Genomic DNA, 6,000 nt, shown 5'->3' on the forward strand with positions numbered 1-6,000 from the left:
CAGACCTACTCTGTTCTCTTAAAGTAGCAAGTTATCGAACTGTATAATAATAATAATAATAATAATAATAACAATAATAATAATAATAATAATAATAATAATAATAATAATAATAATAATAATAATAATAATGCCCATCCGAGTGGTGGGACGCTACATACCTGAGGGCAAAGCCCTCGGGTGTTTATGCAAGCATCCCACACCGAGGGTGGTCATTCAATTGTCATTTATCACACACTACCCCATGCAGTATTTTTTATAATCTCCGGTGAGCATTTTTTTTCCATGTCAGAGTTCTAAAGTTCTGTGTTGCTTGTTGTAAGAAGACTGCAACTATGTGAGGTACTGCCGTGTTGAAATTAATTCATTTGACAGGTGACGCTGGGGCTCGCGCTCTGTTGCTGAGCTCGTGTTTTAATAACTGGCGGGTTATTACGGTAAATATCAACTGGATGAGTCCATTGAAAAAAAAAGTTAATTACTTATTATCATTTTAACAATAACCCATCATTGTGTGATCTAATTTGTGTAGCGGGGAGGGGTAGCATAAATTTGCCACACTATAAAAAGAAATGAGTCATCCTATCTATGCAAATAGTAACATACTGGTACATACTGGTAACCACAATGAAACAGATACTCATTTTGGACTAAGGATGCTTACACACATTTTAAAATACAAATGTATAATGCACAAGTTGGTAACTGTTCTGTCTGTCTGATATTCTGCCTTTAAGGCATAAAAAAGTATTGATGTTGTACACACACACACACACACACACACACACACACACACAATCACACAACATGTCAGATTAACTCTTCAAATGCTGGATGTTTTTGACCAGTGTTGTGACAAGCTTCGTCAGCAGAGAAAACAGTTACTCATCATAGTCACCTTACATCATATTTTTTTCAATAGAGGTGCACTGACCTTTCGGTTCTTAGGTTGTTATATTCAGCATTTATTTGTCATGTTATGTCACTCAAAGTGAAAAACCTTTTTGTGAGCTGCAAAAGAAAAATCTGTGAACCGTGAAAAAAGCAAAAGTCTTAACTACGTGTTACCTCTCAACCTCTAATATACAGTAGTAACTTGTTTCTCTTAAGTTGGCATTTTCATCATATATTACTAATCATTGGTTAAAGATGGTATTGATATCAGCTTTTTTGTCCACTGCATACACGCATTAAAAAAAGGTATATTGAGGCCTACTAGGTTTTTGATGGATCGATCTGTAATGTTTTACTGTGTGGTTGGGTGATTTCCCACAACATACTGGTTTATGGGTATTATTTTTTTGTTTGGTTTCTTTTTCTACAACTTTGGTTTGTTTAACATATCATTTTTTTCATATTTTTCAACATATGTATGCAAGATAAAAAAAAAGGGTAAATAATCAATTGCAATGTTTTTTTAAGTTTTAAAGGTTTAGAGTTTCTGTACATTTGGAGCGGAATAACATTGATTTGGTTTCAAACATCACTTTTGTTGTTGGACAATTTTAAATAAAGACAAGGATAGTTCTGCAATTATTATGCTTGAACAGTATACAGCCCACAAATTATGCTTATGTCCTAATGTAATACTTCATTTGTTTAGCAAGGATTTGTTTGGATTTACATACACATGCCAAGGATTTCCTAAATCTTCCTGTACCTATGTTGTGTCTAAAGATGGGCTCTTTTTCTACATGTTATCTCATTACATGGATGAAGACACTAATTTGAATTTTTGCTTCTTGACTTTTATTAAATACTGTGTTAATGGGCAAAGGATCTTTGTGTTCTGTAACTTTTGTGTTATAATAATATATTGTAAGTGCTGCTCAAAGGAATAAATAAACCAGGACATTATATTTTGATATAAAAACCCACAGAAATATTTGGCATTGCGTTTTATTTCACTATTATCTGCTGTATTATTGAATTGTGGTTTGTCACACTTATACTTTTCTTGAACAAAAGTTATTGTATTTCTTGCTCTTATTGTATTACTTGTATTGTAACACTTGAAATGTATTTGCTTACGATTGTAAGTCGTCCTGGATAAGGGCGTCTGCTAAGAAATAAATAATAATAATAATAATAATAATAATAATAATAATAATAATAATAATAATAATAATTTTTGTTTTACTGTTTTACGTGCCAGTTGTAATTACAGTAGATTTGTATTCCAGCTATTTGCATTGACTTTTTTTTTAATCGTTCTTTTAAAATACCAAAGAGCTTCATTGTGTTATGTATTAAATTGATGGTGTGCGTATAGAAGTAATAACATAAGTATCACACAAAGACAGCTGACCAAATGCAATATTAACATTCAATGAACAGCAATGTATGGTATAAATCTGGGTAAGGGAGTGAGATCATAACACTGAAACATGTACCGTATGAATCGTATGTAAACCACTTGTTACACACTTCCTCAAGGGTACTTCCATATAGCTTGATTTTCTCTGAAAGCATTAGATAATGCAAAGTGCAAGGTGCTGTGTTGTATGGGTCATGCCAGAGGTGGTTTGCTAGGACTTTTATTCTTACTATACAATTGACATTTCATTATGGGAGTCATGTGTGTATTCAGAAACATATGTTATTTAGGATCATTTCAGAACTGCTTCTTCTTGCAAGTACAATTGCTGTTTTATTCCTGTACCCGGCAACTTTGCTTTGCACATGCCTTAAAAATAGAACCCTGCCACAGTTCTTTCACATTCCATTTTAATACCTAATATAATTTACTTTAAACCACCTAAATAAATGTATGCCTCGATCAACCTAACATAAGAAATAAGTGAATTCCAGGCAGCAGTATTAAACATTTAACATTCTGAAATACACAGTTAGTATGTAAATTATCACACAAAATTAATATTATTATTTATTTCTTAGCAGACGCCCTTATCCAGGGCGACTTACAATTGTTACAAGATTTCACATTATACAGATATCACATTATTTTTACATACAATTACCCATTTATACAGTTGTTGTTTTTTTTTACTGGAGCAATCTAGGTAAAGTACCTTGCTCAAGGGTACAACAGCAGTGTCCCCCACTGGGGATTGAACCCACGACCCTCCGGTCAAGAGTCCAGAGCCCTAACCACTACTCCACACTGCTGCCTAAAACATTGGTAAAAACCTGAAATGTTTTACACTTGTTAATATATTAGCAAACTCTACCAACAGATGGTGCTCTAAATCATAGACAATGTTATCTTTAGCAAAGTATGTTGTTTTACCATATGTTATTTTTGTGATTCACAAAAATGTACATGTATAATGTTTCAGGACACACCTCATTTATGTGTCTTCACATTTTTAAACATTTTTCTATTAGTATTATTCTGTATGTGTACTTATCCAAACATAGCAAATGTTCATTGTTGATCCACAAAGAAACATTGGGTTTCTACCACAGGTATTGTAAATAAACCTCATTCAGGTACTCTTTTAACTGATTCACACATGCTACATATGTATATGCTTTAATTGAAAATAAAACCTTGGCTAAATCAAATTTAAAATTCATATTTTTTCATTGTTTTTTTTGTTTTGAACTATCTCTTCATAAAAGAAGCAAGGATACCACATTATTAAAACTCTTTGTTGCTGTGAATGCCCATAACTGTAGTAATTATGTTGTCTATGTGGGACAAATGTAAGGTTTTAGGAAAGCCAAAATTAAAAAAAAAAAATGAACCAATAATTTTAAACAAGATGTCTCGACCTTGATGCATATTGGTCTATAATTGAAAAGTGTCTTTAATCCATACACAATTCAACAGCAAACTACAAGAAAATACTTTAGTTTAGAATACTGTAGGTGTCTTTTGTGTTGTACAAGGTTGGCTGTGTTAGTTATATTTATAGATATAAGGAAAAGCAGATAAAACTATTTAGAAAACAATAGCATTTTTTAATAAAGTGTCAAATATCACAATGACTTAAAGTGGAAACCAGTATTTAAGTATGTACTTATTATGACTATTATGACTAGCAGAATCCAAGTATGATTCCAATCCATCTGTGCAATAAGTCTTAAAACAGCAGCAATGCAGAATATGGTGTACAATGACAAGTGAATCAATGGAAAGAACAGCTGATGAGTAAGCACCTCATCTTCCTACACTGTACGTCTGACCCGGTCATCTCCGTTAATGAGTTTTGCTGTCAAACACTGGAAGAAAAAAGTAATATGTTGGACTAGATTGCTTTAGGCTTCTTAAAATGTAAGTTTATTTTTAAAACAGGTTTCAAGATTCTAAATTATAGAGCACCTATTGCCATGGGATGATGACCGCTCAACATAATTTTTAATCCATAGAACCTCAAGCAGCAATTTACTGTGCCTTTGTCAATGACGCCCAGTATAGTGCAGGTTCATAGATCACCAATAGTTAATAAATCATAGACATATACTAGATCCGCACACTGAACAATATTAAATAAGACCGCAAATAAGAATTAGCTAAAATGTCAAGTTTCCTGCACTATTTCTTAGCACTTTTGGCCTGTACTTCTGTATAAAATAAATTATGATTTTGCATAAACTTGGCATTTTAGTGAATTATTTTTTGCTGCCATATTTAATTGTGTTCCTTGTGCAGATCTAATGTATGTCTAACATTTTTAGTCCACTCATAACTACAAAAACAACCATTCATAGATTATAAGGTAAAATGTATACACAACTAGTCAAGTAGACAGCAATTTTGGCTTCTGCCTTCAACATCTGTAATATGGCACTTATATTTAGGCAATATATAGTTCATGTTAAAAATACTTACCCGCTGGCAATTTCAAATGTTTTTTTGAGAAGGATAAAGAATGTATCATTTTCTTGTGCCATCCTAAAACCATGACTGGCTGTTCACTTTCTATATACAATTAGTCAATAGATTTTCAAGAATATGACCCTTGGCAACTATTGTGAAAAACTCAATATTAATGAATGTGCACTCAAAATCCATTGATGTATTTCTTCTTTTTTTAACAAATCATTTGAGAGTGTTTGTTATTGTTGATGTGTTAATTCTGTGTTTACGTTTCTCATGTTTCTTGTTAGCAGAGCCTGAGGGAAACTAGAATACCATTCATCTGTTATTCAAGGGCTGTCAGACACTGATGCCCTAAGCCTTCAGTGCTACTGGGGGTCTGATTCCTGCTAACTAGACATATCAAGAGATAACAAATGCTTAAAGGTTTTTGAACGAGAAGGAAGACAGAGAAAGCCCCAGGAAGCATATTCAACACAGTCTGTATTTTATGAAATTCATAGACATACAAGTCTTCCTGGGAAAAAGAGTTTAACAAAAAATTGAAAAGCAACCACATACTTAATTAGAATGTGTTTTGAGGATGCTAATAAATATGGCTGATGAACACCAAACACAACTGTTATAATAATGCTTTATTCTTAGTAAAGTTTTTAACTTTGCACCCAATTTGCCCTCCATAATTATGCACAATCAAACATTATTATTATTATTTATTTATTTGGTAGGCACCTTTATCCAAGTTGACTTACAGGGCAGTAGTGTTACAATGCAAGATTATTTTTTAAATACAGTATAGTTTACATTAAGTGCAAATAATACAATATGAACTAGGATACAATAAGTAAGGGTTACAACAAGTTGTATCTACAATTACATATAAGTAGTGCAATAGAGCACTGATAGTGCATTAGCTGAGGATCCAGTAATGTGGTGCTTAGGTCAGGCAAGTCAAGTGCATAGGTATATCTACAAGTGCAGTCTAAACAGGTGCGTCTTGAGGAGGCAGCGGAAAACTGAAAATTATTTAACAAATATGTTTTTTTTTTAAGAAACATCCGTGGGGTGTCAGCGTCATCACCAGATGCTATCAGAGGTTCATGGCAGTGATTTAGGTCCTCTGCTATTCCTAATCTACATTAATGACTTGGATTCAGGTAAGCAAACTTGTTAAATTCGCATACAACACACAAATAGGAGGAGTGGCAAACACT

Source organism: Acipenser ruthenus, chromosome 1, assembly GCF_902713425.1.
Source record: "Acipenser ruthenus chromosome 1, fAciRut3.2 maternal haplotype, whole genome shotgun sequence".
NCBI lineage: Eukaryota > Metazoa > Chordata > Actinopteri > Acipenseriformes > Acipenseridae > Acipenser > Acipenser ruthenus.